This window comes from Oncorhynchus mykiss, chromosome 23 (genome assembly GCF_013265735.2).
Source record: "Oncorhynchus mykiss isolate Arlee chromosome 23, USDA_OmykA_1.1, whole genome shotgun sequence".
NCBI lineage: Eukaryota > Metazoa > Chordata > Actinopteri > Salmoniformes > Salmonidae > Oncorhynchus > Oncorhynchus mykiss.
Window position 1 is genome coordinate 60,743,576 of NC_048587.1, and position 18,398 is coordinate 60,761,973.

General features: G+C 47.2%; 1 protein-coding gene across 3 annotated transcripts in view; it reads left to right on the plus strand.

The window, feature by feature from the left end:
* LOC110516668 (lysosomal cobalamin transport escort protein LMBD1) overlaps positions 1-18,398 on the plus strand; it is a 261,287-nt gene that overhangs the window by 97,510 nt on the left and 145,379 nt on the right. The window lies entirely within an intron of this gene.

Sequence of the window (18,398 nt, forward strand, 5' to 3'; positions counted from 1 at the left end):
CTAATTCCTCCTCTCTCTCCTCCTCCAGATGGGAGGTTAATTGAGCTTGGGGGAAGACGCTCCTCACTAAGTCAGCCTCCCGACCCCGGCCCTGCAAACCGCTAATTTAGGCCACAAACTGCAGCGACTGCAGCTCAAATGGGGTGGCCATTACATTATCCACAATGGTGCAATGAGGCATGCCGGTGTAGAAATCCCCTCAGCGACTTGGCTACATCCCAAATTGCTCCCTATTACCCTTCTGGGCCATGGTCAAAAGTAGTGCACTATGTAAGGAGTAGGGTGCCGTTTGGGACACAAACAATAGCTGCTTGGAATTGCTTGTGCTTTCTTGCAGGGCTTGTAGGTTGAAGCAGGGCTTGTAGGTTGAAGCAGGGCTTGTAGGTTGAAGCAGGGCTAGTAGGTTGAAGCAGGGCTAGTAGGTTGAAGCAGGGCTTGTAGGTTGAAGCAGTGCTAGTAGGTTGAAGCAGTGCTAGTAGGTTGAAGCAGGGCTAGTAGGTTGAAGCAGGGCTAGTAGGTTGAAGCAGGGCTAGTAGGTTGAAGCAGGGCTAGTAGGTTGAAGCAGGGCTTGTAGGTTGAAGCAGGGCTTGTAGGTTGAAGCAGGGCTTGTAGGTTGAAGCAGGGCTAGTAGGTTGAAGCAGGGCTAGTAGGTTGAAGCAGGGCTAGTAGGTTGAAGCAGGGCTAGTAGGTTGAAGCAGGGCTTGTAGGTTGAAGCAGGGCTTGTAGGTTGAAGCAGGGCTAGTAGGTTGAAGCAGGGCTAGTAGGTTGAAGCAGGGCTTGTAGGTTGAAGCAGGGCTAGTAGGTTGAAGCAGGGCTTGTAGGTTGAAGCAGGGCTAGTAGGTTGAAGCAGGGCTAGTAGGTTGAAGCAGGGCTTGTAGGTTGAAGCAGGGCTTGTAGGTTGAAGCAGGGCTAGTAGGTTGAAGCAGGGCTTGTAGGTTGAAGCAGGGCTAGTAGGTTGAAGCAGGGCTAGTAGGTTGAAGCAGGGCTTGTAGGTTGAAGCAGGGCTTGTAGGTTGAAGCAGGGCTTGTAGGTTGAAGCAGGGCTAGTAGGTTGAAGCAGGGCTAGTAGGTTGAAGCAGGGCTTGTAGGTTGAAGCAGGGCTTGTAGGTTGAAGCAGGGCTTGTAGGTTGAAGCAGGGCTTGTAGGTTGAAGCAGGGTTTGACTGTTGCATCTGGGACATGGGTTGGTTCCTATTTTGTGCAGTGAAGACTGACTATTGGTTCCAATCTTTTCTAGACCTGGTCTCTGAATGTCACTTTCTTTTCTAACGCCAGTCATCTGTGTGTGGTTTTAATACGCTCAAGGGCATGCTCTCCAGTCAACCATTCTTCCCTCTGTTTCTCTGAAAGGATCAGTCAGGGTGGTAATTTATCTCTCCCTGCATTTCCCAAAGTGGATAGACACTCTCCTTCCCCTCCCCTCTTCCCTCCTTCCCCTCCAAGTCTTTGAGCGAGAGAGACTCCACAGTAATCCAATGATAGCCTTGAGTGACTGTGTGTGGCAGAGAGCTACTGTCCTCTCCTCTGAGGGGTGTTAAGGTTGTCGCAGACTCTCATATCCTGGTCCCACACCCAGTCTTCTCTCTGAGCCTCGCAACCATACTGGAGACATAATAATTCATTTTCAACCTAAATGTAAAGGCTATATGTAATTTAGCAGGTGCTTATCAAAAGTGTTTTTGCGAAACCACCTAGCCTATTTCTACATTCCTAACAAAAGTCAGTTAGAGTATAATGAGTGTATAATGATTTCATATATGGGATTGGACCCACGGCCGTGTCTTAGCTAGCACCCCCCTCTTACCAAAAGTCACCACGACCCTGGCTTAGCTATCACCACTCTCTTACCAAAAGTTACCCACGACCCTGGCTTAGCTATCACCACTCTCTTACCAAAAGTTACCCACAACCCTGGCTTAGCTATCACCACTCTCTTACCAATAGTTACCACGACCCTGGCTTAGCTATCACCCCCCTCTTACCAAAAGTCACCACGACCCTGGCTTAGCTATCACCACTCTCTTACCAAAAGTCACCACGACCCTGGTTTAGCTATCACCACTCTCTTACCAAAAGTCACCACGACCCTGGTTTAGCTATCACCACTCTCTTACCAAAAGTTACCCGCGACCCTGGCTTAGCTATCACCACTCTCTTACCAAAAGTTACCCACAACCCTGGCTTAGCTATCACCACTCTCTTACCAATAGTTACCACGACCCTGGCTTAGCTATCACCCCCCTCTTACCAAAAGTCACCACGACCCTGGCTTAGCTATCACCACTCTCTTACCAAAAGTCACCACGACCCTGGTTTAGCTATCACCACTCTCTTACCAAAAGTTACCCACGACCCTGGTTTAGCTATCACCACTCTCTTACCAAAAGTTACCCGCGACCCTGGCTTAGCTATCACCAATCTCTTACCAATAGTCATCCACGACCCTGTCTTTGCTAGCACCCCCTCTTACCAGTAGTTACCCACAACCCTGGCTTAGCTATCACCCCCCTCTTACCAAAAGTCACTTCGACCCTGGCTTAGCTATCACCACTCTCTTTCCAAAAGTTACCACGACCCTGGCCTAGCTATCACCACTCTCTTACCAATAGTTACCCACGACCCTGGCTTAGCTATCACGACCCTGGCTTAGCTATCACCACCCTCTTACCAATAGTTACCCATGACCCTGGTCTTACCAATAGTTACCCACGGTTTTGCTACCACCACTCTCTTACCAAAAGTCACCACGACCCTAGCTTAGCTATCACCACTCTCTTACCAATAGTTACCAACGACCCTGGCTTAGCTATCACCACTCTCTTACCAATAGTTACCCACGACCCTGGCTTTGCTATCATCACTCTCTTACCAATTGTCACTTACGACCCTGGTCTTACCAATAGTTACCACGACCTTGGCTTAGCTATCATCACTCTCTTACCAATAGTCACCCACGACCCTGGCTTTGCTATCACCACAGTCTTACCAATAGTCAACCACAACCCTGGCTTAGCTACCACCACCCTCTTACCAATAGTCACCCACGACCCTGGCTTTGCTATTATCACCCTCTTACCAATAGTCACCCACAACCCTGGCTTTCACCACCCTCTTACAAATAGTCACCCACAACCCTGGCTATCACAACCCTCTTACCAATAGTCACCCACAACCCTGGCTATCACCACCCTCTTACCAATAGTCACCCACAACCCTGGCTATCACCACCCTCTTACCAATAGTCACCCACAACCCTGGCTTTGCTATCACCACCCTCTTACCAATAGTCACCCACAACCCTGGCTTTGCTATCACCACCCTCTTACCAATAGTCACCCACAACCCTGGCTATCACCACCCTCCTACCAATAGTCACCCACAACCCTGGCTATCACCACCCTCTTACCAATAGTCACCCACAACCCTGGCTATCACCACCCTCCTACCAATGGTCACCCACAACCCTGGCTATCACCACCCTCTTACCAATAGTCACCCACAACCCTGGCTATCACCACCCTCTTACCAATAGTCACCCACAACCCTGGCTATCACCACCCTCCTACCAATAGTCACCCACAACCCTGGCTATCACCACTCTCTTACCAATAGTCATCCACAACCCTGGCTATCACCACCCTCCTACCAATAGTCACCCACAACCCTGGCTATCACCACCCTCTTACCAATAGTTACCGACAACCCTGGCTATCACCACCCTCTTACCAATAGTCACCCACAACCCTGGCTATCACCACCCTCTTACCAATAGTCACCCACAACCCTGGCTATCACCACCCTCCTACCAATGGTCACCCACAACCCTGGCTATCACCACCCTCTTACCAATAGTCACCCACAACCCTGGCTATCACCACCCTCTTACCAATAGTCACCCACAACCCTGGCTATCACCACCCTCCTACCAATAGTCACCCACAACCCTGGCTATCACCACTCTCTTACCAATAGTCATCCACAACCCTGGCTATCACCACCCTCCTACCAATAGTCACCCACAACCCTGGCTATCACCACCCTCTTACCAATAGTTACCCACAACCCTGGCTATCACCACCCTCTTACCAATAGTCACCCACAACCCTGGCTTTGCTATCACCACTCTCTTACCAATAGTCACCCACAACCCTGGCTTTGCTATCACCACCCTCTTACCAATAGTCATCCACAACCCTGGCTTTGCTATCACCACCCTCCTACCAATAGTCACCCACAACCCTGGCTATCACCACCCTCTTACCAATAGTTACCCACAACCCTGTCTATCACCACCCTCTTACCAATAGTCACCCACAACCCTGGTCTTACCAATAGTCACCCACAACCCTGGCTATCACCACCCTCTTACCAATAGTTACCCACAACCCTGGCTATCACCACCCTCTTACCAATAGTCACCCACAACCCTGGCTATCACCACCCTCTTACCAATAGTCACCCACAACCCCGGCTATCACCACCCTCTTACCAATAGTCACCCACAACCCTGGCTATCACCACCATCCTACCAATAGTCACCCACAACCCTGGCTATCACCACCCTCTTACCAATAGTCATCCACAACCCTGGCTATCACCACCCTCCTACCAATAGTCACCCACAACCCTGGCTATCACCACCCTCTTACCAATAGTTACCCACAACCCTGGCTATCACCACCCTCTTACCAATAGTCACCCACAACCCTGGCTATCACCACCCTCTTACCAATAGTCACCCACAACCCTGGCTATCACCACCCTCCTACCAATAGTCACCCACAACCCTGGCTATCACCACCCTCCTACCAATAGTCATCCACAACCCTGGCTATCACCACCCTCCTACCAATAGTCACCCACAACCCTGGCTATCACCACCCTCTTACAAATAGTTACCCACAACCCTGGCTATCACCACCCTCTTACCAATAGTCATCCACAACCCTGGCTATCACCACCCTCTTACCAATAGTTACCCATGACCCTGGTCTTACCAATAGTTACCCACGGTTTTGCTACCACCACTCTCTTACCAAAAGTCACCTCGACCCTAGCTTAGCTATCACCACTCTCTTACCAATAGTTACCAACGACCCTGGCTTAGCTATCACCACTCTCTTACCAATAGTTACCCACGACCCTGGCTTTGCTATCATCACTCTCTTACCAATTGTCACTTACGACCCTGGTCTTACCAATAGTTACCACGACCTTGGCTTAGCTATCATCACTCTCTTACCAATAGTCACCCACGACCCTGGCTTTGCTATCACCACAGTCTTACCAATAGTCAACCACAACCCTGGCTTAGCTACCACCACCCTCTTACCAATAGTCACCCACGACCCTGGCTTTGCTATTATCACCCTCTTACCAATAGTCACCCACAACCCTGGCTTTCACCACCCTCTTACAAATAGTCACCCACAACCCTGGCTATCACAACCCTCTTACCAATAGTCACCCACAACCCTGGCTATCACCACCCTCTTACCAATAGTCACCCACAACCCTGGCTATCACCACCCTCTTACCAATAGTCACCCACAACCCTGGCTTTGCTATCACCACCCTCTTACCAATAGTCACCCACAACCCTGGCTTTGCTATCACCACCCTCTTACCAATAGTCACCCACAACCCTGGCTATCACCACCCTCCTACCAATAGTCACCCACAACCCTGGCTATCACCACCCTCTTACCAATAGTCACCCACAACCCTGGCTATCACCACCCTCCTACCAATGGTCACCCACAACCCTGGCTATCACCACCCTCTTACCAATAGTCACCCACAACCCTGGCTATCACCACCCTCTTACCAATAGTCATCCACAACCCTGGCTATCACCACCCTCCTACCAATAGTCACCCACAACCCTGGCTATCACCACCCTCCTACCAATAGTCATCCACAACCCTGGCTATCACCACCCTCCTACCAATAGTCACCCACAACCCTGGCTATCACCACCCTCTTACCAATAGTTACCCACAACCCTGGCTATCACCACCCTCTTACCAATAGTCACCCACAACCCTGGCTTTGCTATCACCACTCTCTTACCAATAGTCACCCACAACCCTGGCTTTGCTATCACCACCCTCTTACCAATAGTCACCCACAACCCTGGCTTTGCTATCACCACCCTCCTACCAATAGTCACCCACAACCCTGGCTATCACCACCCTCTTACCAATAGTTACCCACAACCCTGGCTATCACCACCCTCTTACCAATAGTCACCCACAACCCTGGTCTTACCAATAGTCACCCACAACCCTGGCTATCACCACCCTCTTACCAATAGTTACCCACAACCCTGGCTATCACCACCCTCTTACCAATAGTCACCCACAACCCTGGCTATCACCACCCTCTTACCAATAGTCACCCACAACCCTGGCTATCACCACCCTCCTACCAATAGTCACCCACAACCCTGGCTATCACCACCCTCTTACCAATAGTTACCCACAACCCTGGCTATCACCACCCTCTTACCAATAGTCACCCACAACCCTGGCTATCACCACCCTCTTACCAATAGTCACCCACAACCCTGGCTATCACCACCCTCCTACCAATAGTCACCCACAACCCTGGCTATCACCACCCTCCTACCAATAGTCATCCACAACCCTGGCTATCACCACCCTCCTACCAATAGTCACCCACAACCCTGGCTATCACCACCCTCTTACCAATAGTTACCCACAACCCTGGCTATCACCACCCTCCTACCAATAGTCATCCACAACCCTGGCTATCACCACCCTCTTACCAATAGTCATCCACAACCCTGGCTATCACCACCCTCTTACCAATAGTCACCCACAACCCTGGCTATCACCACCCTCCTACCAATAGTCACCCACAACCCTGGCTATCACCACCCTCCTACCAATAGTCATCCACAACCCTGGCTATCACCACCCTCTTACCAATAGTCACCCACAACCCTGGCTATCACCACCCTCCTACCAATAGTCACCCACAACCCTGGCTATCACCACCCTCCTACCAATAGTCATCCACAACCCTGGCTATCACCACCCTCTTACCAATAGTCATCCACAACCCTGGCTATCACCACCCTCCTACCAATAGTCACCCACAACCCTGGCTATCACCACCCTCCTACCAATAGTCATCCACAACCCTGGCTATCACCACCCTCCTACCAATAGTCACCCACAACCCTGGCTATCACCACCCTCTTACCAATAGTTACCCACAACCCTGGCTATCACCACCCTCTTACCAATAGTCACCCACAACCCTGGCTTTGCTATCACCACTCTCTTACCAATAGTCACCCACAACCCTGGCTTTGCTATCACCACCCTCTTACCAATAGTCACCCACAACCCTGGCTTTGCTATCACCACCCTCCTACCAATAGTCACCCACAACCCTGGCTATCACCACCCTCTTACCAATAGTTACCCACAACCCTGGCTATCACCACCCTCTTACCAATAGTCACCCACAACCCTGGTCTTACCAATAGTCACCCACAACCCTGGCTATCACCACCCTCTTACCAATAGTTACCCACAACCCTGGCTATCACCACCCTCTTACCAATAGTCACCCACAACCCTGGCTATCACCACCCTCTTACCAATAGTCACCCACAACCCTGGCTATCACCACCCTCTTACCAATAGTCACCCACAACCCTGGCTATCACCACCCTCTTACCAATAGTCACCCACAACCCTGGCTATCACCACCCTCTTACCAATAGTCACCCACAACCCTGGCTTTGTTATCACCACTCTCTTTTTATTTTTTATTTAACCTTTATTTCACTAGGCAAGTCAGTTAAGAACAAATTCTTATTTACAAAGATTGCTTATGAACAGTGGGTTAACTTCCTTGTTCAGGGCCAGAACGACAGATTTTTACCTTGCCAGCTCGGGAATTCGATCTAGCAACCTTTCGGTTACTGACCCAACGCTCTAACCACTTGGCTACCTGCCGCCCCTATCTTACCAATAGTCAATCACGACCCTGGTTGTGCTAGCACCACCCTCTTACCAATAGTCATTCACGACCCTGGTTTTGCTAGCACCACCCTCTTACCAATAGTCAATCGGTACCCTGGTTGTGCTAGCACCACCCTCTTACCAATAGTCAATCGGTACCCTGGTTTTGCTAGCACCACTCTCTTACCAATAGTCAATCGGTACCCTGGTTTTGCTAGCACCACCCTCTTACCAATAGTCAATCGGTACCCTGGTTGTGCTAGCACCACCCTCTTACCAATAGTCAATCGGTACCCTGGTTGTGCTAGCACCACTCTCTTACCAATAGTCAATCGGTACCCTGGTTGTGCTAGCACCACCCTCTTACTAATAATCAGTATTAAAATGAACTTGTTTTTCACAATCAACACCTGAAACACCTTATGCTTCATTACCTTCCAGGTGTGTTCCCTGGATCAGAGCACTGGGCCAGGGAACACACACACACACACAACCACAGACACACACAATCACCGCCACACACAACCACCGCGTGTGTGTTCGTGTTCCCTGGCCCAGTGCTCTGATCGTGGTGTGTCCCAGTGCATAATGTCTACCCCGAAGGGCTTTCTGTTTCACATCAACTAAATGGGGTCAAATGCACCCCAGAGATTCAGGGTGTAATGGTGACTGGTTACAACAGAACAGAAGCCGTCTGTGTCTTTCATGCTTGCAAAACATTCTATCCTCAGCGGTTCACTGCCATGAAATTATTAATTATTTGAATGATCAGTCAGTGGTTCATTCCATTTAAATTAATGATCAGTTCAATTTGAGCTATTTTATTTTTCTGGCTGGGTCTCGTCTCTCAGGATCCGTTAAATTCATTTCTGTTTCGTTTTGGAAAAGCATAAAAAAAGCCTGTAAGGCAAAAGCATCCTTGTTCCTACCAGTAATGAGGCTACGGTAGTTTTCAGTTGCGTAGGGGAAGGTTTCAGTCTGGCTGGATTGGATATATAGCATAGACATAACAGGACTGCATCTCAAATGCCATGGCTCCTGGTTAAAAGTAGTGCACTATATACAGTGGAAGTCAGAAGTTTACATACACCTTAGACAAAAACATTTAAACTCTGTTTTTCACAATTCCTGACATTTAATCCAAGTAAAAATTCCCTGTTTTAGGTCAGTTATGATCAGCACTTTATTTTAAGAATGTGAAATGTCAGAATAATAGAGAGAATGATAATAAAGAGAATGATTTATTTCAGCTTTTATTTATTTCATCACATTCCCAGTGGGTCAGAAGTTTACATACACTCAATTAGTATTTGGTAACATTGCCTTTAAATTGTTTAACTTGGGTTAAACGTTTTGGGTAGCCTTCCACAACCTTCCCACAATAAACTGGGTGAATTTTGGCCCATTCCTCCTGACAGAGCTGGTATAACTGAGTCAGGTTTGTAAGCCTCCTTGCTCGCACATGCTTTTTCAGTTCTGCCCGCACATTTACTATAGGTTTGAGGTCAGGGCTTTGTGATAGCCACTCCAATACCTTGACTTTGTTGTCCTTCAGCCATTTTGCCACAACTTTGGAAGTTTACTTGGGGCCATTGTCCATTTGGAAGACCCATTTGCGACCAAGCTTTATCTTCCTGACTGATGTCTTGAGATGTGGCTTCAATATCCACGTAATTGTCCCTCCTCATGATGCCATCTATTTTGTGAAGTGCACTAGTCCCTACTGCAGCAAAGCACCGCCACAACATGATGCTGCCACCCCCGTGCTTCACAGTTGGGATGGTGTTCATCGTCTTGCAAGCCTCCCCTTTTTCTCCAAACGATGGTCATATGGTCAAACAGTTCTATTTTTGTTTTATCAGACCAGAGGACATTTCTCCAAAAAGTACAAACTTCGTCCCCATGTGCAGTTGCAAACCGTAGCCTGGCTTTTTTATGGCGGTTTTGGAGCAGTGGCTTCTTTCTTGCTGAGCGGCCATTCAGGTTATGTCGATATAGGACTCATTTTACTGTGGATATAGATACTTTTGTACCTGTTTCCTCCAGCATCTTCACAAGCTCCTTTGCTGTTGTTCTGGGATTCATTTGCACTCTTTCCACCAAAGTATGTTAATCTCTAGGAGCCAGAACACGTCTCCTTCCTGAGCGGTATGACGGCTGCGTCGTCCCATGGTGTTTATACTTGCGTACTATTGTTTGTACAGATGAACGCAGTATCTTTAGGCGTTTGGAAATTGCTCCCAAGGAGGAACCAGACTTGTGGAGGTCTACAATGTTTTTTCTGAGGTCTTGGCTGATTTCTTTTGATTTTCCCATGATGTCAAGCAAAGATTCACTGAGTTTGAAGGTAGACCTTGAAATACATCCAGAGGTACACCTCCAATTGACTCAAATTATGTCAATTAGCCTATCAGAAGCTTCTAAAGCCATTACATAATTTTCTGGAATTTTCCAAGCTGTTTAAAGGCACAGTCAACTTAGTGTGTGTAAACCTCTGACCCACTGGAATTGTGATACAATGAGTTATAAGTGAAATAATCTGTCTGTAAACAATTGTTGGAGAAATTACTTGTGTCAAGCACAAAGTAGATGTCCTAACCGACTTGCCAAAACTATAGTTTGTTAACAAGACATTTGTGGAGTGGTTGAAAAATGAGTTTTAATGACTCCAACCTAAGTGTATGTAAACTTCCGACTTCAACTGTAGGGAATAGGGTGCGATTTAGGACTGTCCCAAAACAGCCCCCCCCTCACCTCTCTGATTCAGAGGGGTTGGGTTAAATGCAGAAGACAGATTTTGGTTGAATGCATTCAGTTGTGCATCTGAGTAGGTCACCCCTTCCCCTTTCCTTAACCCTCCTGCTTACCAGTGGAAGAAGGCTGTCCCTTAGATTAAAGGAAATATATGAAACATATTATCAGGGAACTACTCACCAAACCCCCCCCCCCCCCCCCCCCCCCCCCCAAGTTCATATCCCCGAGCTGACAAGGTACAAATCTGTCGTTCTGCCCCTGAACAGGCAGTTAACCCACTGTTCCTTGGCCGTCATTGAAAATAAGAATTTGTTCTTAACTGACTTGCCTGGTTAAATAAAGGTTCAAAAAAGAAAAAAAAAGTAGCCAACAGAAATAGTAATGACACATGATTAAAACAATACTATGGTCACTGTTGAAGGGTTTTATTCTCCTTGACCCCTGTTCCATATTCACCCTTTAAACACGCTGTAAACGCCTCGCTATACTGTATGACAGGATTGCTTGGATATCTACTACTATCCATGTACAGTTCGATAAATATCTTGTGCTTGAACCTTAAGGGGCATAACAGCAGTATTTTTCCATGGTTCACCATGATAATCTCACCAGCTATTTGAACAGACAGACCCCCCCCCCCCCCCAGGTCTTACACCAACATGTCTCAGACAGCTTCTCACCTTCGCTCTACATCCACTTCCACCTGTGTGTGTGTGTGTCGCTCTCTCTCTACATCCACTTCCACGTGTGTGTGTCGCTCTCTCTCTACATCCACTTCCACCTGTGTGTGTCGCTCTCTCTCTACATCCACTTCCACCTGTGTGTGTGTGTGTCTCTCTCTCTCTACATCTACTTCCACCTGTGTGTGTGTGTGTGTGTCTCTCTCTCTACATCTACTTCCACCTGTGTGTGTGTGTGTGTCTCTCTCTCTCTACATCTACTTCCACCTGTGTGTGTGTGTCTCTCTTTCTCTACATCCACTTCCACCTGTGTGTGTGTGTCTCTCTTTCTCTACATCTACTTCCACCTGTGTGTGTGTGTCTCTTTCTCTACATCCACTTCCACCTGTGTGTGTGTGTCTCTCTTTCTCTACATCCACTTCCACCTGTGTGTGTGTGTCTCTCTCTCTCTACATCCACTTCCACCTGTGTGTGTGTGTGTCTCTCTCTCCACTTCCACCTGTGTGTGTATCTCTCTACATCCACTTCCACCTGTGTGTGTGTGTGTGTCTCTCTACATCCACTTCCACCTGTGTGTGTGTGTGTGTGTGTGTGTGTGTGTGTGTGTGTGTGTGTGTGTGTCTCTCTCTCCACTTCCACCTCTCACCACCACCTGCATGCCTACTAATCCAGTTGCAGCTTTAGTTTGCGTGTCCATATCCGCATGATTCCATCTCTGCTGCAGACAGGAAGGAGAAGCAGCCGAGTGCTGTCTGGGAGTGCTGGGGCTGAAGCAGCTGTTTTAATAAACACTTCTCCTCACTGCATCGGTGGAAGGTAGGAAGGCTCCTCTCCTCGGTGTACACGGAGCCTGAAGGGCCATGGCTATATGCACTAGGAGATAAGGGGTTCCTGATCTCATTCCTGCACTTAGAGATTCCTGCAGAGTTGGATAGAAGGCACATTTTCCACAAAGCCTGTTGTGCATGGGCATTAAAGGCTTTATGGATGTATGCCTGTTCAGACTACACAGTCTAGCACAGTAGGTGGTGGTATGCATATTTTCAGTTTGTTTACAAACCGCCAATGAAGACTAATAATACGAAAATGAACTACTTTAAAATGGCGATAGCCCCCAGTGGTGCTGCTGAGAGTGGTGGAGGTTTGCCTTCTCTCCATGTCTATGGAACCTAGCTTTCTTCTGCTGATGCTGAGAGTGGTGGAGGTTTGCCTTCTCTCCATGTCTATGGAACCTAGCTTTCTTCTGCTGATGCTGAGAGTGGTGGATGTTTGCCTTCTCTCCATGTCTATGGAACCTAGCTTTCTTCTGCTGATGCTGAGAGTGGTGGAGGTTTGCCTTCTCTCCATGTCTATGGAACCTAGCTTTCTTCTGCTGATGCTGAGAGTGGTGGATGTTTGCCTTCTCTCCATGTCTATGGAACCTAGCTTTCTTCTGCTGATGCTGAGAGTGGTGGAGGTTTGCCTTCTCTCCATGTCTATGGAACCTAGCTTTCTTCTGCTGATGCTGAGAGTGGTGGAGGTTTGCCTTCTCTCCATGTCTATGGAACCTAGCTTTCTTCTGCTGATGCTGAGAGTGGTGGATGTTTGCCTTCTCTCCATGTCTATGGAACCTAGCTTTCTTCTGCTGATGCTGAGAGTGGTGGATGTTTGCCTTCTCTCCATGTCTATGGAACCTAGCTTTCTTCTGCTGATGCTGAGAGTGGTGGAGGTTTGCCTTCTCTCCATGTCTATGGAACCTAGCTTTCTTCTGCTGATGCTGAGAGTGGTGGAGGTTTGCCTTCTCTCCATGTCTATGGAACCTAGCTTTCTTCTGCTGATGCTGAGAGTGGTAGAGGTTTGCCTTCTCTCCATGTCTATGGAACCTAGCTTTCTTCTTCTTCAGATGTGGAGCACCACGCCTGGTAATAGACTTTATTCTCTCTGTCTAATCCCCTGAAAAAACTGATTTAATAAACCCAAAGCTGACAGAGGCAGCAGACATAACATCCCCCGGTCTGTCTCTTTGTGCGGGGACTTCACTGATGCTGTCCTCTGCAGAACCTGCTCAGTGTATTGTCTCTCGTACTTACCAAGCTCAGACACTTAACAAAAGCTGGAGGAGATCACAAAGGAAAACACCTATTCAAATGTTAATGCTCATTTCAGGCTGTCAGACTTCAAACGGGTTGGTTCTTTCCCCCGTTATGCCCACACGACAATTAGGCGCAAGTATTTAATTTTATATCCATGTTCCTCCCGTGTCCGTGTCCTGGAAAAGTCCTAGTCTACAAAAGTGGTTTGCGAGAAACGGAAGCACAGCGTCTATCTTGGTGATGTCATCAATAAATAAAAGGGAGTGTGTTGTTTTTGATGATCAAACGAAGTAGGATGACTGAGCAGCCTGGTAGGCAGCAGGATACTGTAATATCTAGGCTAACATGACAGGTGATCTCGACACCACTAGGCATACCTGGGTTCAACTACTATTTCAAATCATATCCAGTCATTTGAGTGTTTGTTTTAGCCTGCCTGGAGTGCCAGATGGGCTGGGTTTGCACTGTTGGAACTTCTACATCTGTTGTGTCAGGAAAGCTCAATTTAGCCCAGCTAAAGTATTACAAATATATTTGAACCCAGGTAATGGTGGAACAGTACAGAGAACCAGGGTAAAACCAGCACAAAGAGTAACAATTACGGGCAACCATTACAATAGTTACAAGACTACAAATCCTGGCCATCTGGCACTCCAGGTTGTCAAATCAAATCAAATCAATCAAATCAAATTTATTTTATATAGCCCTTCGTACATCAGCTGATATCTCAAAGTGCTGTACAGAAACCCAGCCTAAAACCCCAAACAGCAAGCAATGCAGGTGAAGAAGCACGGTGGCTAGGAAAAACTCCCTAGAAAGGCCAAAACCTAGGAAGAAACCTAGAGAGGAACCAGGCTATGTGGGGTGGCCAGTCCTCTTCTGGCTGTGCCGGGTGGAGATTATAACAAAACATGGTCAAGATGTTCAAATGTTCATAAATGACCAGCATGGTCGAATAATAATAAGGCAGAATAGTTGAAACTGGAGCAGCAGCACAGTCAGGTGGACTGGGGACAGCAAGGAGTCATCATGTCAGGTAGTCCTGGGGCATGGTCCTAGGGCTCAGGTCCTCCGAGAGAGAGAAAGAAAGAGAGAATTAGAGAGAGCATATGTGGGATGGCCAGTCCTCTTCTGGCTGTGCCGGGTGGAGATTATAACAGAACATGGCCAAGATGTTCAAATGTTCATAAATGATCAGCATGGTCGAATAATAATAAGGCAGAACAGTTGAAACTGGAGCAGCAGCACAGCCAGGTGGACTGGGGACAGCAAGGAGTCATCATGTCAGGTAGTCCTGGGGCATGGTCCTAGGGCTCAGGTCCTCCGAGAGAGAGAAAGAGAGAAAGGAGAGAATTAGAGAACGCACACTTAGATTCACACAGGACACCGAATAGGACAGGAGAAGTACTCCAGATATAACAAACTGACCCTAGCCCCCCGACACATAAACTACTGCAGCATAAATACTGGAGGCTGAGACAGGAGGGGTCAGGAGACACTGTGGCCCACTCCGAGGACACCCCCGGACAGGGCCAAACAGGAAGGATATAACCCCACCCACTTTGCCAAAGCACAGCCCCCACACCACTAGAGGGATATCTTCAACCACCAACTTACCATCCTGAGACAAGGCTGAGTATAGCCCACAAAGACCTCCGCCACGGCACAACTTAAGGGGGGGGGGGGAGCGCCAACCCAGACAGGATGACCACATCAGTGACTCAACCCACTCAGGTGACGCACCTCCTCCAGGGACGGCATGAGAGAGCCCCAGTAAAGCCAGTGACTCAGCCCCTGTAATAGGGTTAGAGGCAGAGAATCCCAGTGGAAAGAGGGGAACCGGCCAGGCAGAGACAGCAAGGGTGGTTCGTTGCTCCAGAGCCTTTCCGTTCAACCTCCCACTCCTGGGCCAGACTACACTCAATCATATGACCCACTGAAGAGATGAGTCTTCAGTAGAGACTTAAAGGTTGAGACCGAGTTTGCGTCTCTGACATGGGTAGGCAGACCGTTCCATAAAAATGGAGCTCTATAGGAGAAAGCCCTGCCTCCAGCTGTTTGCTTAAAAATTCTAGGGACAATTAGGAGGCCTGCGTCTTGTGACCGTAGCGTACGTGTAGGTATGTACGGCAGGACCAAATCAGAGAGATAGATAGGAGCAAGCCCATGTAATGCTTTGTAGGTTAGCAGTAAAACCTTGAAATCAGCCCTTGCTTTGACAGGAAGCCAGTGTAGAGAGGCTAGCACTGGAGTAATATGATCAAATTTTTTGGTTCTAGTCAGGATTCTAGCAGCCGTATTTAGCACTAACTGAAGTTTATTTAGTGCTTTATCCGGGTAGCCGGAAAGTAGAGCATTGCAGTAGTCTAACCTGGAAGTGACAAAAGCATGGATTAATTTTTCTGCATCATTTTTGGACAGAAAGTTCCTGATTTTTGCAATGTTTCGTAGATGGAAAAAAGCTGTCCTTGAAATGGTCTTGATATGTTCTTCAAAAGAGAGATCAGGGTCCAGAGTAACGCCGAGGTCCTTCACAGTTTTATTTGAGACGACTGTACAACCATTAAGATTAATTGTCAGATTCAACAGAAGATCTCTTTGTTTCTTGGGACCTAGAACAAGCATCTCTGTTTTGTCCGAGTTTAAAAGTAGAAAGTTTGCAGCCATCCACTTCCTTATGTCTGAAACACATTCTTCTAGCAAGGGCAATTTTGGGGCTTCACCATGTTTAATTGAAATGTACAGCTGTGTGTCATCTGCATAGCAGTGAAAGTTAACATTATGTTTTCGAATAACATCCCCAAGAGGTAAAATATATAGTGAAAACAAAAGTGGTCCTAAAACGGAACCTTGAGGAACACCGAAATTTACAGTTGATTTGTCAGAGGACAGACCATTCACAGAGACAAACTGATATCTTTCCGACAGATAAGATCTAAACCAGGCCAGAACTTGTCCGTGTAGACCAATTTGGGTTTCCAATCTCTCCAAAAGAATGTGGTGATCGATGGTATCAAAAGCAGCACTAAGGTCTAGGAGCACGAGGACAGATGCAGAGCCTCGGTCCGATGCCATTAAAATGTCATTTACCACCTTCACAAGTGCCGTCTCAGTGCTATGATGGGGTCTAAAACCAGACTGAAGCATTTCGTATACATTGTTTGTCTTCAGGAAGGCAGTGAGTTGTTGCGCAACAGCCTTTTCTAAAATTTTTGAGAGGAATGGAAGATTCGATATAGGCCGATAGTTTTTTATATTTTCTGGGTCAAGGTTTGGCTTTTTCAAGAGAGGCTTTATTACTGCCACTTTTAATGAGTTTGGTACACATCCGGTGGATAGAGAGCCGTTTATTATGTTCAACATAGTAGGGCCAAGCACAGGAAGCAGCTCTTTCAGTAGTTTAGTTGGAATAGGGTCCAGTATGCAGCTTGAAGGTTTAGAGGCCATGATTATTTTCATCATTGTGTCAAGAGATATAGTACTAAAACACTTGAGTGTCTCTCTTGATCCTAGGTCCTGGCAGAGTTGTGCAGACTCAGGACAACTGAGCTTTGAAGGAATACGCAGATTTAAGGAAGAGTCCGTAATTTGCTTTCTAATAATCATAATCTTTTCCTCAAAGAAGTTCATGAATTTATCACTGCTAAAGTGAAAGTCATCCTCTCTTGGGTTTATTTGTCAGGGTTTATTTGATATATTTTAAGGCTAAATCAAATAAAATCAAATAAAACCATTTCAAATAGTATTTGATCCCAGGTCTGCTGTTAGGCACATCAGGGCTTAGGCTTGCTTCTGAGGGCCAGAGGGGGAACTGTGGCAAGAACCAGGGGGAACCATGAGGAGCCAACAGTGGGGCTGCTTTCAGCCCTCTCTTCCCTGACAGTTGGGATCCTATCATGGGAGAGAGGCGATCACTCTACCCATCAATCTTTCTGTCTTCTGGGTCTTCTGGCTCCATCCCTGACAGCTGGTCTGACTGACACCCACTGTCCTTCATCCATGACGGGTAGCCCCGGCCACCTTCTCATCAAATGGCCTTTCTTCTTCTCCATCAAAGGTGACACACATCAAGCTAATCAACAGGACAGAGAGCCAGGCATTTGGCTTTGTTAATATTCTGCACTCTTGGATTGTTTAGGATCTATAATAGTATTAGATTTTTCTCAACATCAATCAATTTATAATCAATCAAATGTTTTTCATAAAGCTCTTTTTACATCATCAGTTGTCACAAAGTGCTTTACAGACACCCAGCCTAAAATCCTAAAGAACATCCATTTTAAATGTTCTTTACAAGTGGTAAAGGACACTTCTGTTAATATGCTGAACTCTGTAATAATATACTGGGATAACATTAGTGCTTTCTTCATGTCATTTTTCATATAATACTGTCTTTATCATTTGAGATGATATTAGACCGTTCTAAATGCCCTTTTTCATTTTCTAAATGTGTTTTTCCTGACGTACTGAAAAAGTTTGATGTTTCGAGGCCAAAAGTATCTGTGACCTTTCTGTGACAACCCTTGAACCAGAGATGAAATGGGGGAATGAATGGAAACAAATCAAACATGGACATGATCTGAAACAGGCATCTCTTTCTGCTGATTGAAATATCTCCTCAAGTGTCCATTTATCATTTCAGTTACAGTTACAGGAAGAGAACAGAATAGAATATGCTCTCACTGTTTGGCATCTACTTACAATGTTTTTTTGTGCTCTCTCTCTCTCTCCCTCTCTTTCTCTCTCTCTCCCTCTCACCCTCCCTTCGCTCTCTCTCTCCCTCTCACCCTCCCTTCTCTCTCTCTCTCCCTCTCACCCTCCCTTCTCTCTCTCTCTCTCCCTCTCACCCTCCCTTCTCTCTCTCTCTCCCTCTCACCCTCCCTTCTCTCTCTCT